The following is a 7915-nucleotide window of genomic DNA, read 5'->3' on the forward strand; positions in this document are numbered from 1 at the left end:
GTAAGTTTCCACAACTCACATTTTGTTTTAAAAACATCTATAAGACAAAATGTTGTTCATCTGCATGACAATGACACAATTCTAATACAAAGTATCAGTATCAGTTTGTAAACGGCAAATACTTAATAATGTTGTTTACATCACATGTGGTAGGTGTCAGGTCTGCACGATTTCCAAGTGGTTACCATGACAACATTATAGTCTGCAATTCATTACTCCAGTTTCCTCCTACATCCTGAGAGTGCAAATCTAAAATGCATATCAAACTAAACTCACTTTTTGATCATAGACGGTTCAACAGCATCATAACATGATTGTATCATTATAAATGGTGTACCATAAGTTTCCATACATTTAACATTGTACTCTTTTATACTTCTGATAACCTAGAACATAGGTGTCAAACTCAAGGCCCGTGGGCCAAATCTGGCCCGCCACATCATTTTTTTCTGGCCCACCATATCATTCTAATGTGGCCCGCTACGTCATTTTATTGTGGACAGTCACTTCCCTTTATGGCTAATTGTATTTATTCTTTCAATTTTGCATATGTTCTACACTTAAATATTGTCGTTTTTTTGTTTGTTAATAAAAAATAATTACTTAAATATCTGCTGGTCATCTTCACTTACAAATCTCAAAGTAAGTTATTGATCAATATGTAAAAAAAATTAAATAATCAAAAACATTTATACTAGAAGATGCATTTGAATAAAGACCAACACTTTTAAATAATCCTGATGGCCAGAAAACATGTTGGTTTTTTTTTTTAGATAAAAAAGGTACATTTTTCCTGTGTATGGAAATGTATGGGACACCATGTACAGTAATGTCATCATCTTTACTGCTCACATAATCAATAATCATCTGTAAATGTTCAATAATGACACATGGTTAGGCCTGGTTACAATTACTGTAAGGTATGCATTAAAGGGGTTTGTGGTGTTGACACCAGGTGTCCTGATTCATTATTAATGAATGTTTTCCTCTTTTAGAGAAGCGGAGGAGGAGACTTTTCTCATTTTGACATGATTTAAAGTGCCTGTGTTGCTTGTTCTGATAACTTCTACTCGCCAGTTGCTGAGTGTTGCTTGACTCAGTAAGTCATCTTCATGTTTCACATTTTCTCCTCCATAGACTTGCTGATACTTTCTCAAGTAGAGTGTTCATGTCTGTGGAGGTCAAAGAAGGATTAGAAGAAGCAGTCTACTGTATATTTAGTACTGGAGTTGCTTCAGACAATAAAATATAAATTGTTTCTGGACTATAAGCCGCACCGGAGTATAAACCGCACCCAATAATTTTCCACACAGTTTTTGTAGAACGGCAGTCATTGATGTCTCTATTCATCCTCTATAAAATAAATGAGATTTTCTCCTTTTTTAATAAGGTTCAATATGTTTATCAGGATTCTTCTTCCTTGTACTTTATAAACACTGTGAGTTTGAACAATTTCTTACAGTGGATCATTTTAGTACATTGTTTGATTTCTTTGCATAATATATAGTTAGTACATAGTATGGAAAATACGGTAGATGAAAATATAACAAGTCGGATCACAAAGCAGAACATGGTAACTAACTACTTTAAATCTTCTCAGTTATATTTGTGCTCTTCTTTTCGTTCAGTCTCTGATTGAAAAAAAGGTGTGCTCTGTTTGTTTGAACAATGAAACAAACACTTGGCAAACATGCAACATCACAAAAATGTCCAAACTTGTTAGCGATGTAAGGAAACTACTAAGATCCTGGCAAGCTATTTAAAATAAATGTCTAAAATAAGAACACAAGTCAGATCATGAATCAGAACATAAGTGTATCAACTTTAGTTTACCTGAGTCAAGCTCTTCTTCTGGTTTCTGCTGTTTATTCAATTTCTCTTTGGAAGGAAGTGGGTGTGTTTTCATCACTCTGTTTGGACACTGAATCATCTAACAACAACACAAAGATAATTACATTCCAATCACGTTAGCGAGGTAAGAAAACTAATATCCCAAAAAGCTATAAATTACATGTAAATAAATAACTCTGAATAAATAACTGATTTGATAATTTGTTGATGATGAAGTCAATTGTAATTAAGTGAATATGAAAACATTACATGCAACTCTAAATTAAGGATCATACCTTCTACTGCACTTGGTCTTCTGTTCATAATATATTTATCACAACATGCTGCAAGATCAAAGAGAAAATTAACAAATTAATTTATATGTAATGACATGAAAAAAACAGGAATAAAGCGTGATGTGGGTTGAAGGTTAGTGCACACAAAAAGTATTAGTTTTACATTTTTTTTGAATGTACGTGATATTAATTCATCATCTACAGTTTAATGCTCTCCATGGGATGAAAGAGTGCATCGTTTAAATCATTAGATTAGATTAGTTTAGATTATTTAAAAGGGGACAATGCAATTTCATAAAAACACGACTACACATGGTTAAAAAGCCAGAATTAGCCAGAATGCTAGTTTTTATCTGTAGTCCCCTGGCCATGATGTAAAAAAGGCAGTAAAATAAAAATTTTAAAAGAAACAAATATTTTTTATGTGTTTTGGCCTTTGTCATGTTGAGTTTCTGTACCTTTTACATTTTGACGTGTTATGTGTAAAACACAACACCAGTTGATGACCAGCAAGAAGATACAGAGTAATTTGATAATCGGTAGAGCATCTGATCTTTTACCTGCACAGAAAAACAAAAAGCAAATTTTTAAAGTAAATTATATCCAAAATAAGATTTAAATATGTACAACCACCATTTCACAGCCATCATTATTGATTATAATTACCCGGGAAGCAGTCCTTAACGGTGAATGAAGCCTTTTCATTGGTCAGAGGGTTGCTGACATCACAACGATAAACTTGATCATCATCTTCATTCCTGACAGTTATTGTTAAATTTGGTCCAGTCTGCTCCTTTCCTGCTGAGCTCCACTTAAACTTTAATAAATGAGGATGTTTGGACTCTGTTGAGCACACAAGTGTCGCCTGCTTTGTGTCGCTCATCTCACAGGATATGTTGGGTTTGGATACTTTGTCTGTAAGAAAACAGAAGGATTGTAAACAAATACAAGTCTTTTCATGGTCTGGTGCCAAAGTACATCTCTGACATGTCAGAACCATATGAACCATCTTGGGCTCTGAGAACCTCAGGGAATGGTCTCCTGCTGGTTTCCAGAGTCAGGACAAAGTATTGCTAGGCTGTGTTTCAGTTTTGTGCTCTTAAAATCAGTAGAAGCATTTAAGTCCCATCTTAAAACTCATTTGTATACTCTAGCCTTTAAATATACCCCCCTTTTAGACCAGTCTTTTGTCTTCTCTGCCCCCCCTTCCTTCGTGGAGGGGGGGGCACAGCTTCGGTGGCCACAAATGAAGCGCTGGCTGTCCAAAGTCGGGACCCGGGGTGGACCGCTCGTCTGTGCATCGGTTGGGGACGTCTCTGCGCTGCTGACCTGTCTCCGCTCGGGATGGTCTCCTGCTGGCCCCACTATGGACTGGACTCTCACTATTATGTTAGATCCACTATGGACTGGACTCTCTCTATTATGTTAGATCCACTATGGACTGGACTCTCACTATTATGTTAGATCCACTATGGACTGGACTCTCTCTATTATGTTAGATCCACTATGGACTGGACTCTCACAACATTATGTTAGATCCACTATGGACCGGACTCTCTCTATTATGTTAGATCCACTATGGACTGGACTCTCTCTATTATGTGAGATCCACTATGGACTGGACTCTCTCTATTACCGTATGTTAGATCCACTATGGACTGGACTCTGACAATATTATGCTAGATCCACTCGACGTCCATTGCACCGGTTGCCCGGGGGTGGGGGGAGTCCCCACATCTGCAGTCCCCTCCAAGGTTTCTCATTGTCCCACTGGGTTGAGTTTTTCCTTGCCCTGATGTGGGATCTGAGCCGAAGATGTCGTTGTGGCTTGTGCAGCCCTTTGAGACACTCGTGATTTAGGGCTATATAAATAAACGGTGATTGATTGATTGAATAGTCCTCCAAAAGATGTGAGACAAGCCTTAAGAAATGTCCAAATCCAGGCTAAAAACATTTTTATTGAACTGTTCATAAGACAACTTAAAGTATTTTATCTATACTATTTTATTTTAAATGATTGTTTTTATGATGATTTTTTTCTATGGTTTTAATTTGAATTATGATTACTTTTAAGATTATTTTGGTTTTATTTTTGCTTTCTTGTAAGAATTGCGTTGTGTACGAATTGTGCTCTATAAATAAACTTGCCCTGCCCATTTATGAGAGGCATTCCACTCTTCCACTACCACCACATTCTCCTACTTGGACTAACTGCCCAAAATTTGTTGCCAGAGACATCTCAGGGATTTTGAGTCTTTCTGCGCTGCAGATGAGTTCAGTGTGTACAGTTTTTAAAATCATATTATTAATGATAAACGATTAATCTGCAATAACGCGCAGACTTTGACAGTCCTTGATAAACAAAACATTGGTACAGTCAACCGGTACAACAAGTTTTAGATGTTGGAGATATATACTTCCTGCTTGTCTTACCATAATGAAACATTTTTATTTTTAACAAACTAAATCGGAATAAAAACATTCAAAACAGTTTACAGTGTATTTTTTCCCTGTAATTCCGTAAATATGGTATAGAACCACTACTGCCTGGTGAGATATTAACTATTTTTCTTTTAAAGAAACTTGTACGAACAAGGTCAATTAATACATGCATCATTGACTACAACACCTTACAGAAATACCAATATTAATAAACTGTACAACCTACAAAACATATCAACATGGAATTCTAACGAAAATATATTTTTATCAGCACAAAAACAAGAGTATTTATAAAACATGATGACATAACTGGGACGGCGTGGCAAAGTTGGGAGTGGCCGTGCCAGCAATCTGAGGGTTGCTGGTTCAATCCCCACCTTCTACCATCCTAGTCACGTCCATTGTGTCCTTGAGCAAGACACCTCACCCTTGCTCCTGATGGGTCCTGGTGAGCGCCTTGCATGGGAGCTCCCGCCATCAGTGTGTGAATGTGTGTGTGAATGGGTGAATGTGGAAATAGTGTCAAAGCGCTTTGAGTTCCTTAAAAAAGGTAGAAAAACGCTATACAAGTATAGCACATTTACATTTAATTAACTTACCTAAAATAAGGAAGTCATGAAATAAACTAAGACATGTAGAGTCATTCTTGATGATCAGCTTTTACAAATCTATTTGATTACAATTTGATGGTTTTTTAATGAACTGCTACCAAACTGATATTTACAGGTGTCTATGAGGCTGTGATTTGTCAAAAGTGAAACCAGTTAGTGAGACACATCAGCAGTAGACTTTCACAATAAGTGTCATGATCCGTGGTCGGATCATGTTTTGTGTTATTGGTTTGTTTTGGACTCCTTTTAGTTCCTGTTTATGCACTTCCTGAGTTTAGTCACCATGGTTACTTATGATTTTCACCTGCCTTTTACGCGCACCTGTTGCTCATCAGAGTCTACTATTTAAGCCTGCCTTTTCCGGTCACTCGTCGTGGCTTCATTATTTGCTTCCCGCTACTGTCACGTGAGATTTCGAGTTCATGATTCCTGTGCTAAGCGATTCCTTAGCTTCTAGTGTTCCTGTGCTAAGTAAGTTACCTTAGCTTCCCGTACGATCGGCACGCATCCCTTTTGTTTTGTTTTTGTCTGTTTGTATCCATTTACGATTTATGATTAATAAATCATCTCCTACCTGCACGCTTTCGTCCGGAGTCGTCAGTTTTGCGTCCCGGGAGAACGAACCGCAGCAAGCTGCACCGCAAACCGTGACAATAAGAGCAGAACAACGAGGTATAATAACACCGTTTAAATTGGGACTCATCTCTTAAATTGTTGCTCATCTCACAGGATATGTTGGGTTTCTACTATTTAGAAATCACTACAAAATTCATTGACTGGCAACACTAAATTGGCCCTAGTTTGTGAATGATGTCTCTCTGTATTGGCCCTGCGATGAGGTGGCGACTTGTCCAGGGTGTACGCCGCCTTCCGCCCAAATGCAGCTGAAATAGGTTCCAGCACCTCCCGCGACCCCGAGAGGAACAAACGGTAGAAAATGGATGGATGGATGGATGGATGGATGGATGGATATGTAGAACTGGTTCCTGTCCAAGTGTTGCTTTGTCTTTCATGTTTTTTGCCTCCCCAATCACTCAGTGTCGCTGGATTCAGAAAGTCATCTTTTGTCACATTTTCCTCTGAATTTTTCAGATTAACTTGCTGATCATTGCTGGTTTCTGAAAGTTCAGTGATAGTGTTTATGTCTGTTGAAGAGGAATGAAGTGCATGAACAGGAGCAGTGAGTAGCATGGCTCCTTCTGAATCCATCTCCTCATCCTCAGTCAACACGTTCGATCCGAAAACACACCAAAAAAGGTCAAAATTCAAAACATTCTGAAACGGGATGAAAAATAATATCATGAAGCAGAACACAATAAGTGTAATGACTTAGTTTACCTGAGTTGGAGGGAAGAGTGAGTACCGGTACTTGGTCTAAGGATGTGTTTTCATCACGCTCTTTGCACACTGAAACAACAACACAAAGATAATTACATCCCAACTAGGTATTAATTACATTTAAATAAATAACTAATATGACTTTGATTGATTGTCTTTTGTCATGTCGAGTTTCTGTACCTTTTAAATGTTGACATTGTTTGTATAAAATACAACACAAGATGATGACCAGAATGAAGTTACAGACTAATTTGAAAATCAGATGAGCATCTAATCTTTTACCTGCACAGAAAAACAAAAGTCGAACTCAAATCAACTTTTCAAAGTACATTATATCCAAAATAAGATTTAAATATGTACAACCACCATTTCATAGCCATCATTATTGATTATAATTACCCGGGAAGCATTCCTTAGCGGTGAATGAAGCCTTTTGATGAGCATCTGATCTTTTACCTGCACAGAAAAACAAAAGTCGAACTCAAATCAACTTTTCAAAGTACATTATATCCAAAATAAGATTTAAATATGTACAACCACCATTTCATAGCCATCATTATTGATTATAATTACCCGGGAAGCAGTCCTTAGCGGTGAATGAAGCCTTTTCATTGGTCAGAGGGTTGCTGACATCACAACGATAAACTTGATCATCATCTTCATTCCTGACAGTTATTGTTAAATTTGGTCCAGTCTGCTCCTTTCCTGCTGAGCTCCACTTAAACTTTAATAAATGAGGATGTTTGGACTCTGTTGAGCACACAAGTGTCGCCTGCTTTGTGTCGCTCATCTCACAGGATATGTTGGGTTTGGATACTTTGTCTGTAAGAAAACAGAATCAAATCAAATCAAATCAACTTTATTAGGATGGTCAACATGAGGTCAGATGTTTTTTTTTGTTTTTGGGGTGGAGATTCATGTAGTGTTGAGTCGTGTTCACATTTGAGCTCAAATGTAACACAATCAACACTATTGTTAATGAACCTAGATTAGACAAGTTAATATTTAAAGTGCTCAATATTTGTGTTAAAATGTTTATGAATGGAAATGTAAACTTACCTATAACTTCAATTCTCCACAGGAAAGTATCCTGCTCGCTGTTTATGTTCATTTCTAGGAGATAGACTCCACTGTCTTCATATGTGGCGTTTTTGATGGTGAGTTCTGCAGAGACCCGGTCCAGAGTGATTCTGTTCTTGTATGAAGAAGCCACATAGTCCTCCGTGCCAGTAAAATATACCACATCATATTCATTATGCTGCCACAAAATTTGAAAAGGTCGTTCAGAGATGGATGGCATCAAGTGTATGTCCTGACCCTTCAGGAAATATTTCACATCCTGTGCAGAAACTGTGAAAGGGACATAAACAGATAAATAGTCTTCAGCTGTAGTGGTGC

The 7915-nt window shown here is 37.4% G+C and overlaps 2 long non-coding RNA genes across 2 annotated transcripts; both read right to left on the reverse strand.

Annotated features, from left to right (window-relative positions):
• Nucleotides 1-2133: 2133 nt before the first annotated feature.
• On the reverse strand, nucleotides 2134-2928 carry LOC140678839 (uncharacterized). Its single transcript, XR_012050487.1, has 3 exons — nucleotides 2793-2928; nucleotides 2585-2686; nucleotides 2134-2174 (listed from the first exon to the last, which is right to left on the reverse strand). It is a non-coding gene; the product is annotated as an uncharacterized lncRNA (long non-coding RNA).
• Nucleotides 2929-5852: 2924 nt separating this feature from the next.
• On the reverse strand, nucleotides 5853-7215 carry LOC140678840 (uncharacterized). The gene is made up of 5 exons (XR_012050488.1): nucleotides 7091-7215; nucleotides 6917-6973; nucleotides 6698-6799; nucleotides 6518-6586; nucleotides 5853-6454 (listed from the first exon to the last, which is right to left on the reverse strand). It is a non-coding gene; the product is annotated as an uncharacterized lncRNA (long non-coding RNA).
• Nucleotides 7216-7915: the final 700 nt, after the last annotated feature.

Source organism: Nerophis lumbriciformis, linkage group LG06 (genome assembly GCF_033978685.3).
Source record: "Nerophis lumbriciformis linkage group LG06, RoL_Nlum_v2.1, whole genome shotgun sequence".
Lineage (NCBI taxonomy): Eukaryota > Metazoa > Chordata > Actinopteri > Syngnathiformes > Syngnathidae > Nerophis > Nerophis lumbriciformis.